The sequence below is a fragment of the Phalacrocorax carbo genome, chromosome 5 (assembly GCF_963921805.1).
Source record: "Phalacrocorax carbo chromosome 5, bPhaCar2.1, whole genome shotgun sequence".
In the NCBI taxonomy this organism is placed as follows: Eukaryota; Metazoa; Chordata; class Aves; order Suliformes; family Phalacrocoracidae; genus Phalacrocorax; species Phalacrocorax carbo.
This window is the reverse complement of record NC_087517.1, coordinates 21,401,919-21,421,968: the sequence shown is the minus strand read 5'-3', so window position 1 is coordinate 21,421,968 and position 20,050 is coordinate 21,401,919. Positions and strand designations below refer to the sequence as shown.

At 37.3% G+C, this 20,050-nt stretch overlaps 1 protein-coding gene across 3 annotated transcripts in view; it reads right to left on the bottom strand.

Moving 5' to 3' along the window:
• CSRNP3 (cysteine and serine rich nuclear protein 3) overlaps nt 1-20,050 on the bottom strand; it is a 113,835-nt gene that overhangs the window by 51,369 nt on the left and 42,416 nt on the right. Inside the window, exon 2 of one of the 3 annotated variants that reach the window (XM_064451504.1) lies at nt 16,256-16,341. The exons of the other annotated variants lie outside the window; for them this stretch is intronic. The gene's annotated coding sequence lies outside the window, so the exon portion shown is untranslated. The remainder of the gene's footprint in view (nt 1-16,255; nt 16,342-20,050) is intronic. 3 annotated transcript variants of the gene reach the window in all.

Below are 20,050 nucleotides of genomic sequence, written 5' to 3'. Positions count from 1 at the left end.
GGTTTTTTTTTGGGGGGGAGGGGAGGAGAAGCATTTGGTTGGTTTAGGTTTTGATGGGGTTTTTAAAAACACATAATTGTAAATTTAAATAATATTTTATATTGGTTGAAAACTTAATATTTACCTAAGTATTTTATACTCAAATAAGTGAATATCAACATTGAAAATTACAAAGGTACTTACATAAAAAGATAAATATTTTATGATTTTTGTTACTAATACATTATCAGTATCAGGGATCCATTTTGGAATATTTTGAGGTAGTTACCTCCTACTGCAGAATTAATTCCCAGAATATTCTGATTTAAAACTCTTAACATACAGCTAGTGACAATAAATTAATATCTGTTCCCTACCCTGAAAACTGTTACTGAACACATAATTAACCATAATATTAACATTGCAAAGATGCAGCTATTCTATGAACTAGTCAATTATCTACAGAATAATTCATAGCATTTTGAAAATGTAAGTGGCAAAAAGAAACTGTTTTCTCATTAACATTCCACAAATGAAATACCTACTTATTCTATTTAAGATCTCCCTCATTAGAATAAATGACAGCTTGTTGCTCATTGTTGGCATTATTCTGGTCCTGTGGAAGTTTTGCCACTGATTTGCATGGAAGAAGGGACAAGCGTGACGAACAGAGATTCACGCGCTTTACTGTGTCGTCATGCAAATCCATGACAAACCTCCCCATTTCTTTATTGTTCTCGGCATCTTGCTCATCGTATATTATTAAGGTTTTCTAACAGTTGATATGCAGTCTCTATGATTACACTGAATTATAAAACACAGGTAGTAAAGGATTCAGAATTACACACCACTAAATCCAGTGATTAATATCTTCTAGACTCATGTTCATTTTGTTTAATAAAAAATTCCTTTATCAAGAATGAGTGTATTTTGAAGTGCCACCATTTTTATCTACCCAAAGACATGGGCTGAGCAGATGGTTCGTGGCTGAGAACCTTCTACATCTCTTAAGCAAGAAACGCTACCGTGTATACATTAATGAGAAGAAACGAAAGCAGACTAGATGGTTTGCTAACGAACAGCTGGTTTAGCTACAGCTATGCATATTTTTTTCCCCTGGCGATATCATTGATGATGTCACAACGCTAGTGTAGGAAGACATAAACAAAAGGCAGGCATTTTTGCTGCAGTAGCACTAAAGGAAAAAAAGAAAAACCAAATGTTTGACAGATGGAAAGAACAAAAACTGAGGAAGAAGAGAGTATTATCGTCACATTTTCTGGATGTTGTTATATACACTATGGACCGCTTCTCAAATCCTGAAAGGACGTTAGAGGAAAACATGTTCAAGGACACGATACAGTTAAACCAGTTAGCAGGAAAGTGCTGCTTCTGCAGGAGACAATAGCAGCAAGCAGTCTTCATGCTGTACAAAAGGCAGCCTCAGTTAATCAGTTCTTCAAGGCTGGGAGGAGGGAAGCCTCAATCCTCCACAGTGGAATTTGGGATTTCCTAATTCAGACTTGGCATTTTTAGGCAGCTAAATAAAATATTCCACCCCATACTCTCTTCTTACAGGTTAAATAGAAGGAAGTCTGTGTCAGAGCCATTTTGTTGAATTTCTGCCCAAACATACTACTAAGGAAGTGTCTTTTTACCACCACGAAGCAAGTTAAAGATCACTTAAGAGTTTCACAGTAGCCAGAACCCAGACCTCCCTTGTCACTCCATAGTAGGAAGAGCTCCAAATGAGACAATATTTTCTGGTACCCCCTCCTGTAACAGACAGGACTTCTTCAGGAGAATCCAAATTCACCTCTCAAACAAAAGCTTAGTAGTCTCTTCCACACAAAGTCTCCCACGGGAGTCGATGTAAACAAGTGCTCTCTCTTCACAAGGTTCCTTGTGAATCCAAATGAAAACAGAATCAAGAACAAACTGTAAATCAGGGTAAACTGTCAGATCCCACATCTGCTTTGTAGGAACAGCAATTCACAGGAACATTCTTGTGTTTTCCCATTCCACAGAAGCTACGGCAAAAGGGCACTGCTAAGGAAATTCAGACTCTGAATCATCTCCATCATGAGTAAGGAATAATTATGTAAAGCCTGGTCTATTCTACCCTATATCCATTTGAATTTGAGTACTTTTACACGGGTTATATGCACTGAAATACAAATCCTGCACAGAATTAAAAACAAACAAAAAACCCAAAACAAAAACAAATGCCCCCCAAAAAATCCAGAACAACCCAAAACCAGCCGTATGTCACAAAACAGACTAAGCCTATGATTTGAACTTCAAATCATTCCCACCTTATACAATGAAGTTATTTTGGTAGGTATTGAACTTAATCTGCTGTTCAGTATCCTGTATCACAATTGAATAAATCAGATATGAATTATTGGGACAGCACCGCTGAATTTCGTGGAACAAAAGGGAGGAACTTGCACCCAATGCCTCGTTATTCTGAAGGGCTGAATCCTGTACCTTGCAATAAAATGCAAGAGCTCCTGTTTCTCCAAATACACCAGAAATGTAACAACTTCCACACTGGCTGAGAAAAAGAAACTGCTGAAACTCTCTTTTGCAGTCTAGCACCAAAACAGATCTCAAGTCCAGGATTTATGAAACACGTTCAGCGCACCACACATGCTCTACTCCAGCTCTTAAGAAACAGCATGGTTTGCATGTCATGGTTTGTGTTTTGTCAGCTGCAGCAGCAGCAACTCCAAATGCCTCAGCATTGGCTTTCGGGTTTGGAAGTAGATGGACTATGAACACTCCTTTGGTAACATCTATAAGCCTTGCTCATTTTAACTCCTCTAATTTAAGCTCAGGATGAGCCATAGCTGCAAACTTTCCATGGAACTCTACCATTACAGGAGTTGTCCTACAGAATCAAGAATTCATATCTATGAGAGAAAAGGCTGTCATATTAATTAAAGCTCTCAATCTGAAGTTACTGTCAGTAACACTGGGGTAGGAAATCTTAAGTATTAATCCCACATATTTCTTTCCAGACCAAATATACTTTAATCAAATATTTCCTCATTCTGGCCCGAAATGTCTTGCTTTCTCTGGATACATCACAGCCACAGCTAAACTACCATGAAGTAGTGCCACATTAACTACTTAGCTCCAAATACTGGGGCTTGATGGATTTCAGTAGCCTGCCAGAAAGAATAACATACTTTGGGTTCCTGAATTACACAAATATGAAAGGCTTACTCATTCCTAAATGACATTTTTAACAAAGAAGTACAATCATATTTTGAAATAAGAGTCTAGTCTGTGAAATGCAGGAAAACAAACAAAATCTATTTGAAAGGTAAGAAGACATCCTCAGCTCAACAGATGGACAGAGAAAGCAGCTTATAACTGAAGGACAGGCCTGTGAGAAGCTCTTCTGATTTCTGGCACCATAGCAATCTCATCTCCAAACTTCATACAGTGACGCCTACCATGTCAATATAAGGCTGTCAGTGGCACCCTTCCCTCCTAACTTCTGGCACATCTGCCATGTATAGTTTCCTTTCTGTCTGACTCTTAAAAAGTAGCTCCTTGACGAGGAGCAACTTCCTAAATCAGGTGGTACAAAGCACCCACAGAGTAATAGGGACTTCTCTTTACACATACTAGGAGGCATACAACCGCACACCACTTCCTCATGATTTGTAGCACAACAGCTCTTGAAAACAACCTCATTTTTAAATAATACATTCTTTCTATATCTTACAATACCTGCATTTTTCTAAGATAAAACAAACCTTCTCTCCAGGGTGGTATCTCAGAGGAAAGTGCATTTGCTTTCAGAAAATACCACTGAATAGTACAATGCATTAGAAGAGTTACTACATGCAAACAAAAATACTCCCCTTTAGTAAACATACAGGGTTTCTTTCTCTTTTCACAGCCTTTCTCAAAACTGCTGGTCAACTACCAAAACCACAGAACATACTAACTTGGGCACGCAAATTAATGTACTAAGAGGTGTATAGCAAGCAGCAAAAGAATCTCTTCACTGTTGTTGCGTTAGATGATGTGAATAATGAAAGTAATTTATTTTGTGTTGTTGTAATGCTTCATACAGCCATCATTGGCCGCATGCAAGATCCAGCAAAACAGAGTTTCTCCAATAAAACAAAATAAGTTCTATTTTAAAGAGCAAACTGCTTGTTAACTTGTTAAAAAGGAAAAAAAAATGACCTAGAAAGCAGCAGATACTTGAAGAAGAAAGATTGCCTGTGCTGTCTTGTATGTGCTTCATAAGCCAGCTTTGCTCCAGCCAGTTTCCATGACAGCTCAGACATAGCAACATGATCCATGCCGGGGAGCAATTCGGAACTACACAGACCTATGCTTGGTGCAGTTAAAAACTGCAAGACAAACAGAAGAAACAAAGATGCTTTTCTGGTTTTAATTAACTGACATACTCCCTACTCCATCCCTTTTGTCTTGCTTCGTTACTAAGCACACCTTTTCTCATAGTACCATTTTCCAACTTACAAATTTCACTTGACTGTTGATCAGCAAAAAGCTAAAAAATAAATAAAGACATATTTGAAGCAAGCATGATAGCTAGTATTTTCTTTTTCTCCAACAATTTGGTTCTCCTAGTCCCCCTTGTACCACAGTAAACCAAAAAGAAGTTTACTGAGTCAATGCAGTTGAAACAGGAGTAAAATCCTGTCAGGAGGAAGCAGATAGCAGTAAGGAATCTTTCCTTACCGGACTTCTTGTCAACAAAACTTCTTAAAGCACCACCGTAACCAGCGTTGCCACATTCCCCACTTTCATGCTTTCCACAGTGGAGCAAACAAGCTGCTTAGTTTTTATCTTCCACTAGAAGACGAATCTTTCATTGTTAAAATTATTGAATTTGTTCCTGTCTAACACAAGCAGAAGTATTTTAATTCAAGCAGACACAGACATAAAAATATAATAGACACACAGACAGATCTAAGCAGCAACATAAACAATGTTTTATATTATATAGCAATTAGCAGTTTATGAAGCATCCCAACTTAAAACGCCAGACATTTTCAGTGCAATACTTAGAATAAAATACATAGTGGAATTTTATTCTTATAGACAAGAAGATATCTAAATTCTAAAATGTCTGCCTTGAATTGCTAAACATCATTTTAGGATCTCATTCCACATGAAGTGAATGCACTGCAACACTTATTCCCACCTTTGTAGACTGCACATACCACCTTAGATTTGTCATTTAAAGCGTAATAGGACACTGAATTCTGGGTTGATTGGTAACTTTTCACTGTTTCAATAAACCTTTAAAGCCTAGAAACTGATTCTCCTTTAATAATTTTGTCCATTTCCATTTGGCCAGCATTGATTTCTTTCCCTTATGTGTATCCCAGCAGAGCCTGAAAATAATTTTTATTTACTTCTTTGCTTGGGTACCATCATCACTGATAACATCAGCACAGCATTGGGACTTTTATTGCTTATGTTGAGTCTTCCCTACCAGCAGGGCACAACACATTTTTCCACCATATGTTCCACGACAGCAGACTATATTAAGAAAACAAAGTATTTTGCAGGAGATTCCCCTCCTCATACCCTAAGAACACAGTAATGATTTTACTTCCCCTGAAATCAGTGTTAAATAAATTAAATGAAAAGTCCTGTCACATACTTTAGCATCCTAAAATTTCATAGCATATATAAAGAGATTTTCATCAAGTTAAAACCTGAACCACTATACTCTTACAGCAAACTTTTTACTATGTCATTCTAATGTTCTAAAACTTCAGGAAGGAAGCCCCTCCAATTCAGAAATATGCTTTCTAAGGATCACTGACTGCCATTTCTTTCATATAGGAAGGTCACTGATTAGCAATATTTAAATAACCACATTCATATCAGCAAATCAGTGGACAGTTCTAGGATGCACTGGTATAAATCCATTACTTCAATGACCAAAATGGACTGACGACTTGCAATTTGATTACACAGTTTTCAGCTGGTGTTCAAAGACACACTGTGGTCTATCTTGCCAAGAGTATGATGGATAACTGCAGTAGTCACATGTCCTGAAACTGTGCAAGGATCAACATTTCTGCAGCATGCTCAAGTTTGGTAGTTCTTTTCCAGAGTGGTAATCAAGTGACTGTTTTATAGCCCAAACGTCTTCCAAGATTTCAGCATTTCAGAAACTCAGAAATCTTCATAATTTTTTTTTTAATTACACTGCTTCATACCTACCAGCTTCAGGACTTATGTTCCAAATAGATTTTTGTTCACAGTATTAAGTAGATATACTTATTACCCTGACTTAAGTACAACAGCCATGGGTTCACTATGTCAAGCTACAGTCCCTAAAGACTGCAGGTTTTCAGCCTCTTGTGTTGTGTTGGTTCACTTTCAGTAGAATAAAGTGTCCCGTCCCCCCCTTTAAATCGTTAGTCAACATCTTTTCCACTGAATAGATTAAAAAACTAAATAAGACTTCCAACCAGGATTATATTCAACGGCTCACCAGTTTATGGCACAGACAAAACTTGGACTGTAGGGACCACTAATATCACCTGACAGGAAGTTGCATCGTCTGACAGTTTCCTATGCTGCAGAAGAGAAGCAATTACTACCTCAAGTGTGATTTTCGGCATCCTGCATTGAATGTGGTTTCTTAAGCAGATTTATTCCTTTGGCCCAGCATCTTTAAGCACTGAGGATAATATTCTCTGTCACAATATTTTTCCTTTTAGAAACATGAGGACCCTGTTCATTTCTACTATAATAAGTGGAGATAATACTAGCTTGTCAGATATTTAGAAAGAGTGTAGTCAATGTATCTGTTTTGACCTTCCAGGTTACAGCCAAAGTGCAAGCTGACATTTGCTGTTAACAGACTTTTACCAGATCAACAGCTCCAAGCTCATAGAGGAGCTCACCAGTTCTGCGACTGAAGAGCAGGAAGTCAATGTCCTTGGCTGTCTCATTCCACCTCCTGAGGTGGGCAGGTTTCAGTGGCCTTACCACTGATCTAGCTGCCTGTCTGGAACTGCTCTTCTGTCCCAAGTCTGCTGTCAGTAGTGCTTAAGTCTCCAGGACTGTAAACACAAATGTCAGCCATTTAAGATTTCAAGTATAAAGACTTGCCAGGGCCAACTGTTTTACTTTTTCAGAGCAAAAGATATTCTCACTGCCCTGGACATCTTGGATTGAGAGAGAAGAGTAGCCCCATTTACATGTAGAAAATCTATTTCGTGTCATTTACAATGGCAACGAGTTCATAACTGTGCATTTTGTATCCTGCAGTTTTCTCATTATGTCCAGTACTGTGAGAATTCCTGAAAAGTTGTCATATTTAGCTTGTAACGTATTTAAAACAGCAGATTAGTACATACTCTGTACTGATCATCTTATTCTTTTCCTGCAGTTACAAACAACTCTTAAGAAAATTACATTCAAAATTATACTGGAACAGACTCAGATCAACAATTGCTAGCCTTGCCTGACATTCAGTGTGCCAAGCAATGACAGAGGCAGAGTTTGCAGAGAAAAGCAGTATCTTTCAGTAGACAAGCTGAGATGACTAGGAAAACTGAACCCTTTGAGGACACGAGAGAGCGGTCATGCCCACAAAAGCCTGTCTATTTTTCTAACTGTAGAAGTTAATCTAATTTTAAAAATGCTAATTTCCCCACAAACCTTGCCTGGTGGTTATCCTTAGATTATCATACCACAATAATGACAGAATTAACAGCCTTAAAAGCTATACATAGCTTAATATATAGCCTTAAAAGTCTGTCTGATTCTGACCTTAGAAGCTAAATACCTTAGATGTCAAGCAGGTGGATTCAAAGAGCTAGGATTGCAGAGAAAACAGATATATCACTTGTCATCTCGTAACAGCTATTTTTACATGCCAACTGAAAATTTTATACACATAATGATAAAGGTGAGTTTTACAAAATAATTTAAAAACCAGTGAAATACATTTGCAGGAACTGCTCCAAAACATTAGAATCAGCATGGGAGCTGAAAATTTTAAAAGTTACCAATATAAATGAACACTGATAGGTAAGTGGAGAGGAAAAGACCAAGACCTTGCCTCTATTTCAAGAGGTAGAGGCAAAGAATATACATTTATGACAGTAAAAAAGTGTGCAATGCTATAGGAGATACAAAGTGATGCATCAGCAGGCCAAAGTAACATCACCTTTGAAGCAGCATTAGATATACATGAGAACACAGTAAAAAAGCTTTTGTTATAGCCAGGGTTTAGTGATACTTGAGATGGAAAATGCTAAAAAGTTCGCATAAGATTTTTTTGCTTCACAGCTGAGTTCTGTTAACTATCTTGGAGGAGAGACAAACTGCTCACTGGAAAACTATCATAGTAAAACTCAGAGGGATATAGCTATTGTTAGCACAGACATCATAAATTAACTCCCCTGCCCCCGCCCCCCCAGTTAGCCAGAAAAAATACAGATGGAAATGAAAAGTCCACTAAAAATATAACTGTATAGAAAGTTGTAGGATAGGGAAAGAAAAACAAAGTGCCTTTTTAAAAATAAATCTAGTAGCAATTAGAGGAATAGAAGAACCAGGAGTGGAAAAAAGCACAGATAAGCCAACATTTCAGAAGATGAAATATGGTAAATTCTTGGAATGGGTTGTGGAAGATGAGGCCAAAATGTTTCTTTTGAGATCTAGGACATACATTTGTATCTAATGTATAGATGCAGAAAATAAGGCACATAGGTCCTAAAGTAACTGAATGAGAGAGTAAAGTAAATGAATGAGAATACCAAAAATACCATACTGTGACACTGCCAATATTTGCTAGGAACATAACTCTATCCATTAAAAAAGAAGTAATAAGAAGCTATTCCCTTGCATCCAAACCCTCCAGCAAACTCAGAGGCAAAATTCACAAAAGGTAATGTGCGCTGAGCAAATAATGGAAAATACAAAAGGTATTGCTTTGATACACAAAATCAGGATTTGATGAAAAGATGCCAGTGACCTCAGACTACTATGGATGGGGGTGTAGAAAGCCAAAACCCAAAATACTAGCCACGCTGACAGCAGAGTCAAATCTAGCCTGAACCAGAACTGGGGTGAGAATTCCTGCCTGTCTGCACATCTAGTGTTTCGTTCAATCTAAGCATACAAACAAGGTGACACTGCTAGTGGTGGGAGCACTGGAAACCTCTATCCAACACTCAATCATCAGCCAAAGCCAAGTCTTCAAAAAAGAAAGCCAAAAATTCAGAGGCCCACATATACATTAAATGTCAAATACAATGTAGGGGAATTTTTACTAGACAGTGGGTAATGAATGAGGACTCTCAAGACATAGCCTGATTGCGTACAATTCAACATAGGAACAAAAACTAGCAATAAATAGCATGCATTCTTATTAGAGAAGTATTACAAAGAAACTACCAAGCACTTATTAATTGCTACACAACTTATTTTTCCCCTATACGGGTGTTATTAATACTTTAAATAATGGTTATATTTCAGAACTTTTCTCTGGATTGTAAAATGGAGAACCTGTCTAACTGCTAGCGTTGGACTAGCAAGAGACATGAAATCAGTTTCCATAAACAGTTAAAATCCTGAAAGCCATTTTTAATGCATAATTTTGAGAGACCTCAAGCAGTTTTAACTGTTCCATGCCTAGCTTCTCCATATGAAAAAAGAAAAATTCCAACATCTTATTGTTACTTACCCCACAATTACGCTCTTACTGATTAAAAGTAAAAAGTACACTTCAAGACCACCAGTTAGAGATAATCTGTCTCATTGAACAAGTCAAAATAATTAGAGGAAGAAAATTAATCAGGAGTTATTTTGCACTGCTGTCAATAACAAAGTAAAGAAAAAAAAAGGAAAATTATAGTGGCAAGTCTGAAAATTTAAGCCTGATATGAATTTTACAATTCTATTTCTAAGTAATTGCAGCAAGTGGATGGGAAAGTACTCTTTCTTCTGATGCAGGGTGATATCCTGTCACTTGAATTTGTAAGAAAAAAATTCTTCAGACAGGAAAATTTAAGTCATCTAGCATTATTTTAGTACACACAAGGTAGTTAAAAGCCATTTATTTCTCTTCTCAGAGATAATCCCTACTAATTGCTCTAGTCGAGGAAATACATTCTGTGGGAAAGGATAATGAAGACTACTTGTCAAATTGGTCATGTCATTATTTCACTGCACAATCCAAACAGTAGAGCCTGACCCATTCCCAGCATGCTGAATATCAGCCTACAGAAAGGATCCATGCATAAGCCATTCTGACCTTTCTTTGCTAGTTTCTTCTGACCTTCCTGACCTCATTAGACTGCTATAAAGAAAATAAAGGAGCTGTTGGGTACTCTTGATGGATCAGAAATAACAAGAATGTGTCTAGGACTTAAGTACTGAACTGGACCACTGAATTATAATGCTTTTCAAACAATTAAAATGATAATAGGGATGGTGATGAAGAAACAGAGGTAGGGTGAAATAGATTGTTAAAATATTTAAGTGTGAATAATATACTTTTTTATTTTGTTCATCAGTATCCTTAAACATCTGTTCTGTAACTTTAGATGGTTGGATCTTTAAGGCCCCATTTGAATGAGAACAGATTTTAAAAAACAAGGGTCCCAGCACAGTTATTCCCATTAAGCATGAATACAACTTAAGCACCTTGCTAAAGGAGGGCTTTAATCTCTCCTGGCCAGATTTATTTAATGAATTCTTCAAATTCCCAAAGAAAGGAAACTCTAGAGCCTAGAACACAAGTCTCTGAAGTCCCCATGTCTCATTTCAAACACCACATCATATTATCAACAAAAAACGTATCTTCATAGACAAAAGGCTAAAGATACTACAAAAGGGCTTTTTCTTTACATAATGCACACCTTCTCCAGTGGAATTACTTAGGATTTTTAAACTGGTTCCCAGTCTTGAAATGGACAACTCATGCATTTATTTAGCTTACATAATAAGTACAATACATATAATTAATTTTGCTCTCTAAATACTGGGTTTTAACATCCCCAGTGAATAATTTGTTTTCAGCTAATACTGGTATCTGAGCAAAACCCTCAGAATGGAAACCACAGCCCCACAAGCTACATTACAAGCCACTGTATTTGAGAACAACGGCTGTGAAATTTCTCATGAGTTGTAACATGGGACACATGCCTTTTTATCTTTTTATTCTGCATTTCTAACTTCTAGGTAGGAAAATACTATGAGGGACTTTATAGTCATATAAATCTTTCAAGTTCCCATATATGGTGATTTCTGATTAAAAACTCTTGTACTGAACCACTGGAAAATGTTTAAGGGAAGAGAAGAGCTTTTCTTTATATGCTTAACTACTCCTAAAAGAAGACACTAGTAGATTGGCTGACCTCAGCCAAAGGGTTCAGGCTTTATTATGCTATGCATTAAAATGCAGGCACCATCACATAAAATTAAATTACGTCCTTTTAAAAACTAAGACTATGCCTTTTGTTCCTGAAACATCCTCTGTTCAGTTGTCCTGTAGTTTTATGGATCCTGGCATGGGAAAACTGTTGCATCTGTGATAGTGGGGATCATCCCCTTCAGAAATTTACAGCCTCTGGTAAATCTCTACATGTCTCACAGCTCTCCTGTGCTAAACGAGTACACATGCTAGCACCACACCAGCGCCACTAAAGAGAACGTATATACTGCATTTGTGCAGTAACTGTCAAAGGTGTTTATCCCCACCAGCTAAAATGTATTAAAGCAGCCACCGGATCCACATACTGTGATACAGCACATAGAGCTAGTTAGATGACACAGTGGTTAAAAAACAATTTAATCAGGTTTCCTACTACAGATTTCACAGTTGCTGTATCTGGGCAGCTGTTCCAGCACAATTAGATTAGTGATTTATGCTGTCTCTCCGCTCCCCCCCATTTAAGACAGTGGTTTCAGATTTCAATATGTACATTTTTCACTCCTATCATCATTCAGACTTTGTAAATGCAGTGTCATTTCAAGAGTTGTAGGCGGGGTTTGGTTTGGTTTTTGTTTTGGGGTTTGGCTGGGGTTTTTGAGTTTTTTTCTCCCCTTTTCCCCCTTTGTTATCCAAAGATTGGGGTGTGGAGATAAATGGTGGACAAGAACCTTGTGTCTGGACATGGAAGAAAAAAAAACAAACCCAAAACTGAACAAACAAACAAAACCCCCCACAAAAACCCTAAAAGCAGAACTGTTATCAGCTAGCAATTCCTCTCTCATGTATGGCAGAGACAAAACTTGTTTCATCAGAATTGTATTTGTAATCTTACAGGTATGCAGAAATTTCTATCCTTTGTCTGTCCTGTAACTGAAAGCAATTCAAATACAGTAACATACAGAGAGGGGAAACCACTCCAGAAATGGAAAAATGGCTTTGCTTGATGCATCAAAGCATATACCTTAATACACTTGCTCTTTTGAGGCTGTGATGACTGTTGACAATTCTGAGGAGGGCTGATCCACAGGGAGAAATTAAGTGGAGACTGTTGTGACACTGTGGGACGGGAGGTGTAGAGGGGGTGTCCACAAAGCAGCGAAAAGACAGTTTACTGCCTGAGGAAGAAGGCACAGAAGTGACAAGACGCTTGAACTGGCAGACTGTAGTCTGTCGTGAAACAACTGCAGAATAAGCACTTCTAACACTACTTTAAACTTATCTGGTTAACACAAAAGCCTTTGCAAAACCTTCTCATTGTAATTCGGTGCAGATCCCACCTATCTGAGGTTAAATTATTAATTTTCCCAGTTTGTCCTTGTTTTAGAATTTGCTTATTCCTGTGAATTAGCTACAGCAGTCAACCTGCCATTTGAAAAGCACATAGAACAAAACTCACCTTCACAAAAGGAAGGGCAAGGAGAAAAAAAACCATCAAAAAAATAGATAATTTCTGTTATCATGTTATTTACTTACGCTATTATCTCAGGTATTAGACAGGTTACTTATGTCATTTACTAAATAATACCTTGAAAAGGAAACCCCTTTCAACTGATCTCTTACATAGTCCAGAAACCTAATTCCAAGTACCAGACGGAAAAGCAGGGAGGGGCTGGGATCTCTTATCCTTCCTCCACATCTCAAATCAGAACACTATGGCAAAACCTTGGCTTCACGCTGCAGGATTACAATAGCAGATATAACCAGGAATTAGTAGTAGGCAGTAACTGTCTTCCAGTGTCCAATGGTGACCCAGAATTTCAGGTACAACTGTAACAAGTTTTCCAACTTCAGTATGATTTAGACATCTAAGAAATTAATTCCAGAAATCTGACATGTTTTCATGCTTACTGAAATAAATGAAGCATTTTATTTATTAAAAAGGCAATTTTCAAACAAGTCTAAGATTCTTATGAAATCACATGGTAGGTCAAGAATCGTATGCTCTCCTCTTTTATGCATTATTGTGAGAATCAGGAAAACAGGAGGGAGAAAGTTAACATCTTATCTAAATGTTTATTCATGGCAGCGCATGAGAATACAAACTGCTATACCCAGTGGCTGTGTGTTAGTAGCAGGCAGGAGGACTAGGAGTCCAGGCTGCTACAAGAATCAGGGGCTCCTTTATGGGAGCTGCTTAAGGTCCTTTTCTTTATCCACAGATTTGGCAGTGAGTGAAAGGCTCTCCTGAATATTACCTGCACAAAAGCAGATACAATCTTTCTTTCTTTGTAAATGTTTTGCAAGTGGCTTCAAAAGTTGCATTCACTGAGTCTGAGACACAGATTTTCCACGTAACATGGTAGCATGGGGTCTATTTGTCATGTGCAACTACATTTCACAAATAGTTCCACTGCTTGCATTTGGTCTAGGTTGCTTTGCAGGATTTCTTTTTTTCTTAGTTCTATTTTCAATGAAACAATAAATGTTAAAATATGATAACCAAGATCAGGGCAATTATTACCTATTAAACTGAGGTTGTGTTAAACAGTGGTTCCTTTACAGTAGCTTTGAGCTTTAAAATATTACTCTTACCAAGAAAAGGCTGAACAATGTGACAAAATGTTATTTTACAGAAATTTTATAAAAGTACACAAATGAATGGCAACCCTTCATTGTATTAAAATTGAGGCTTAGATTCCTAAATAATGTGCTTTTAAGAAACCTTATTATATTATGCCTTTTATGTAAATATTAAATATTTGAATTAAAATTAATTTTAATATAAAATTATGTTACAGTTTGTTGACAGAACAGACCTTAGTGCATTGGTTTTGGTGATCGGCAGTGTCATGCTCTGGAGGAACGATGCAAAGGATTCCATATGTTTGCACATCTATTAATTGCCAAACATCTTCACAGATTTGTTATTGCTAGTGAGTCCTGGCCCAGCCTCCCTCGATTTCTAAAACCCATTAAGAGTTAATGAAGTCAGGGGAGGGAGGGAGGGAGGGAGGACAAATCACCAGAACCCTGAAAAGAAAGCTACCTATACAGCATTATCATATACATACTAAGCCTCATTTTCAAAAGTTTTTCTTCAATAATGACTATATGATTAAGCCTTCTGTTGCAAGATTTATTTATATGCCATAATTCAAAAACAACTGAAGCTATTATTATACTGCAACACAAACATAACATGATTCTGAAGATTTTTGCAAAATTTTACATATATATTCCGTCTGTCTGGAGAAGGGCACAAATTAACAGTGAGCTATTCAGCTTGCCTTAATGTAAATTACTTGGTACTTGAAAATTCCCCACAACCCCCCTCTCTGATGCAGCCACTAAAGGAATATTGGTCTATTGCCTTGCTAAATCACATTTTTAATTGCACCCAGCAGTGGAGCAATGGCAACACCAAGGATCATTTGGAAAGTTTTTCTGCAGCATTTACCAATCTAACTTAATGGAGCACCTTTTAAGTCAGCAGTACTGTTTTCTGGGTGTTTGGTTTTTTTTTATTAGAGTTCTACCTTACTGCATGGTAAGCACACAAGTAAGAGGAACAGACTTCACGTCACTTAAGTATAGCAAGAGAAAAATATTTCCATTTCAAAAGTGTTATGATTTCTTAAATGAATCTTACACAAAAAGCCTAATAAATTCTCCTTTACTTTTACACTAAAGATGAGGAAAGTTGGGCCAAGTGGGCCTTCATTAAGCAGCATGCATCCTCCTCTTCACTGTAGAAGCACATCAGATAATAAAAATCAGACACAATCTAATATAAGGCTTAAGCTACCAAAGAGAATCAACTGCCAACTGCCTTCAGCAATGTGTGATAAGGACAATCCAGATGAGGTAGAAAGAAGTCATATAAAAAGTTCATTTGAGTCAGGCTATAAATACATTCAACAAGATAAACAGGAAAAAGAGATCAGTAACGCGGTGGTCATGGAATATTGCCCTATATGTGCACATCCCCATGATGCTGTACATAAGCAGCATAGTACTATGTTTAGACCCACAGTCGTTCATGAAGAGCAGGTTTAATTTTTGCATTCATGTCATGGTTAACCCATAACTCAAAGAGACCCTTCAGGATAGAAGTGATATGTGTGCTTTCTGATTTTTCCTTCATCAGAACAGGTAACATTTAAAAATAACATTCTAATAACGCACACCTAGAAGATAACAATTATGTTTTCCAGTATCCGAGCAAAACTCAGAATAAATTTTGAGCACATTATCCAAAAGAAGATGCTATCATCATTTTCTTGCTATTTACTAAGCATTTTAAATTACTTTGTGATGTTACTAAAATATTATACTGATTATACACAGTTCTCTGAACACACTACTTGATATGTGTTGGCCAGCTCCTTGGGGCTCAGTAAGTCTTATCCATGATTTCAAGTCTTTGGAAAAATAAGTCACATCATGACGTGACAAATTAAATTACAAGCTTTGGTAGTACCTCTTCAGATAACTTTGTGTTTCCTTTTCTAAATTATTAAACAGCTTGTACTTTTGAAAGCAAGTAAAGACAGACACAAATATGCAATATTGACTCATTTACAGAGGAAAAAAATTAGGAACGTTTTACCTGTATAAATCTAATTACACTGGAAGCTGCTAATGTACACTAATCCGATAGCTTTTAGCAAGAATTTTAAGGATTTTTAAACATAAGTTGCAGCTGGAAATTGGAATTTTTCACTAATGGTGTTCTAAAATTGCTAATAAAATCTCTGCAGAGATGTAAAATATAACATCATGTTTTGTACCATCAAATGGTACAAAACTGAAATTTGGCCTGCATAACTGTATAGATATATGCACATGAATAACTACTACTGTACTACTGACCTTGTGATCTCAAAGAACGCCAGTTTCTCTCAGGAGATTTTTAGACCTCTGAAATCATGTTTTCAGTCTGTAGACATTTCCTTAATCTGTCCTTAAAAAAATGAAATTAATGTCCATTACTGTTAAAATGATACCAACAAACTTTTAGAATTTCTATTAAAGTATTAGCAATGCCTTATGCACACTCACAGAATAAACAGAAAAATCAGTTTGTTGCTATAAAACCAATTACCATATTAGGGGAAAAAAAAGTCAGATCAGGCATTTGAGTCACATGTATGAGTAAGCCACATCGTTATTTTACAAAAATATTTAATTATTGCAAACAATTATTGACTAACTTTTAAAGTGTTTTGTATTTCAGAAGAACAGACCTGACTTTTGAGTAAAAATAATCATACAACCTTTAAGCACATAGCCAGTATGCACATTTGGTTTCTGGTACATGAGCTACTTCTGCTCTGACACAACAGGGAGTCTGCAAACCTCCCTGTCTTTTCACTGCACAGAACAAAATTCAGTAACGGCAAGGACAATTAAACATTAATCCTGCTTACCAAGGCAGGTGACAGACTTGCCATCTGTTGAAGTCCTTAAAGCAAATTTGATATCTTTCTAAAAGACATTTTTTGATATTGGTTTTGGAAAAAAAAATTTGATCCATACTGTACGCTTGAGAACATGGCTGTGGTAAAGGGAGAAGGGACTGGCTTGTACCAGCATCCTGGCTTGTATCAGGACTAGTGTGGCCAGCAGGAGTAGGGAAGTGAACATGCCCCTGTACTCGACACTGGTGAGGCCGAACCTTGAATACTGTGTTCAGTTTTGGGCCCCTCAGTACAAGAAGGGCATCAAGTTGCTGGAGTGTGTTCAGAGATGGACAGTGAAGCTGGTGAAGGGTCTGGAGAGCAAGTCTTACAAGAAGCGGCTGAGGGAACTGGGGTTGTTTAGTCTGGAGGAGAGGAGGCTGAGGGGAGACCATATCTACAACTCCTTACAACTACCTGAAAGGAGGTTGTAGTGAGGTGGGTGTTGGTCTCGGTCTCTTCTCCCAGGTCACTGGTGATAGAATGAGAGGAAACGGCTTCAAGCTGCACCAGGGGAGCTTTAGATTGGATATTAGGAAAAACTTCTTTACCGAAAGAGTGGTCAGGCATTGGAACAGGCTGCCCAGAGAGGTGGTGGAGTCGCCATCCCTGGAGATATTTAAAAGACATGTAGATGTGGCACTTCAGGGCATGGTTTAGGAGACATGGTAGTGTTGGGTTGATGGTTGGACTTGATGATCCTAGAGGTGTCTTCCAACCTTAATGATTCTATGATTCTATGACTGGTGGCATAAGCCAGCAACAGTTCTGGCTTTTTCTATTCCAGCCCTTAACACTTGTTATCCTGCTTTAAAATAATGTCAAAATCTTATCTTGGTTCAGTATTTCAACGTAACTTGCAGAAGATCAGAAAGGAATATTCATTTCAGCATTTCTGAATGTAGAATCTGGTTTCTTCGGTTTGATTGATCATTTTTCACCTTCTTCTGTGACACTGAAAATTGAGCACAGCTGGAGAAAGGCTTATGGCCAGAAGCAGTAGAGACACACTTCAAATATGCCTGGAAGATATTTTGTGCTCACAGTGAGTTCATAATGATGTGATTACAAAGAAGCTTTGCTACAGACTCCAGTTACATCTCTGGCAATTTTCATATCCTCCTTCAGCACAGGCCATGCCTCTCTGGGCATGCAGCTCCTACCTGCTGTCTTTGCTATGACCTTAAGCATCAGTGGTGCAACGCTTGCTATTGCACCATTCTCTATTTAAGGCATGCATGCTTAAGATTTTTTAGGATCGAATAATTTGGGAAAACAAAAGTTTTCATCTTGATACAGGATGTTTAGGTAATAATTGAAGTCTGCATCATAAAGGCAAACTACATCAACTCCCAAAAGCATTTAATACTGGTTTTTCTACACAAGTAATTAATATTTCTTGCCAATTCGACTTGCTACATTGCAGGTAGATGGACACAGTGCGTACAACTCGAGCTTTCTAGAGCAAGAATGAAGGTAAACAAAAAATGTTGTTTATTTTTTTAAGGTAAGCAAATAAATGAGTTGGTAGCTGATCTAATAGCACATGACTGAAGTGCTGGAGTGTAGCATGCCATGCAGTATATATCAAACTGAGCAGGCTGTATAGACTTCAGAGCAATAAACAGGGCTACCAAAGAATATGCGGGCAGAGAAGAGACAGTGGGAAGTATAGGAGAAATCAGGATGTGGTTCCATTATCAGTTGCAGGATGCATATGATCTTGTACATGTGAACAGTGAGGAAGGACTGCAAATATGGGCAGTTATGAATCTGTGTAGTTCCACCTCAGCCTCTAGTAGTCCCACCAAATGTCATGATAAATTCTGATGGCTATGAGAGACACACTTCAGTAATCAGCAGGTGGTACACAAAGTAGTGAGGGAAAATATATTTGGTCCCAAACAAGTCTGTATTTTAGCTTTTCTCTGTCCCTGATTTCTGTGAAACTGAAGATTCCTTCACACAACAAAGTACAATAAACAATCCAAAGTAGAACAGGGTTTTTTTCTAAACACTAACAAAGCCACCCAAATAAACATTAAATGTAAATCCTTTCTCTGAGAACCTGTTTTAACAAAATTTTCTGAAAGCCCAGGCCTGGCTCATCTGTAACCCAAAGTTCTCAATAAATCACAACATTTAACGACTTCATTAGGCATATGCTCTAGCCCAACACTTACCCATCTGTGTTAATCTCATTGAGAGAAATATATATTTAACATGCCAACTCTAGCTTTATTCAAAATATCACACATTGTTCTTCTTCATCTCTTTTCTCTAATGATGTCTGACGTATATTCTCATGTTTTGAGAATATTCTCACTTCCTTAAAGGCAACAACAAGCTGAATTTACTAAAGCCAGAAGCATTTTTGATGCTTACTCAAAGTCCAACAGTTTGAGTAACTTCATTCATACAGTAGCCTACTGACTTGTAATGTTAATCAAATACATAAATTCAAAAGAATGAGCCTTTCCACTGCAAGCCATTATATACCATACACTGGTAGCTATATAAATAATGCATTATTATAACACACACTGTAATTAAGTTGTGTTACATTCTTCCTGAGAACATACAATTAGACATGACAGCAAAGGTAACAATTTCTACTAATTTTAAATAGTAGTGTAACAAGGAAATGGTATCTCTCCTCCAAGATTTTTGTGCCCACTCACACTAATCACTCAAAAGTAAGAATACTACTTGAGAAAAACAATGTGTAAAAGATGATAAACAGTAGTAGAAATTAATAGTTGTGCTTAATTTAAGAAAAACAACAACAAATAATCACAGAAACTTTATCACTTTTTGGTAAAATGTAGGTCACCTACAGTTTCCATAGCAACCACTGCTGAACTATAGCTCTAGAGATGACCACTGCCTATGGCTGCTCTCTTTGCTAGCATATGATTTACAAATGCAGCCATGCCTCAGTTAAAAGAAGAAAGAGCTAAAGAAGTGCTTGGAATTGCCATTAGTTTATTTCCAAACATAACTTCTGCTTTAACATTTTCAAAAGTATCCCCTAATGTCCTTATGTTCATAAACTACTCAGCTAACCAGTTGGAAACACACAAAAAAACCCTCAGTTTCAGTACTAAAAATCTACTCTTTGTCTGCATCTCAAGCCTGGATTCTCCAAAATGGAGATGAACAACTTGACAAGAAGCTGAAAATAAGAAAAATATTTATACAAAGCAAC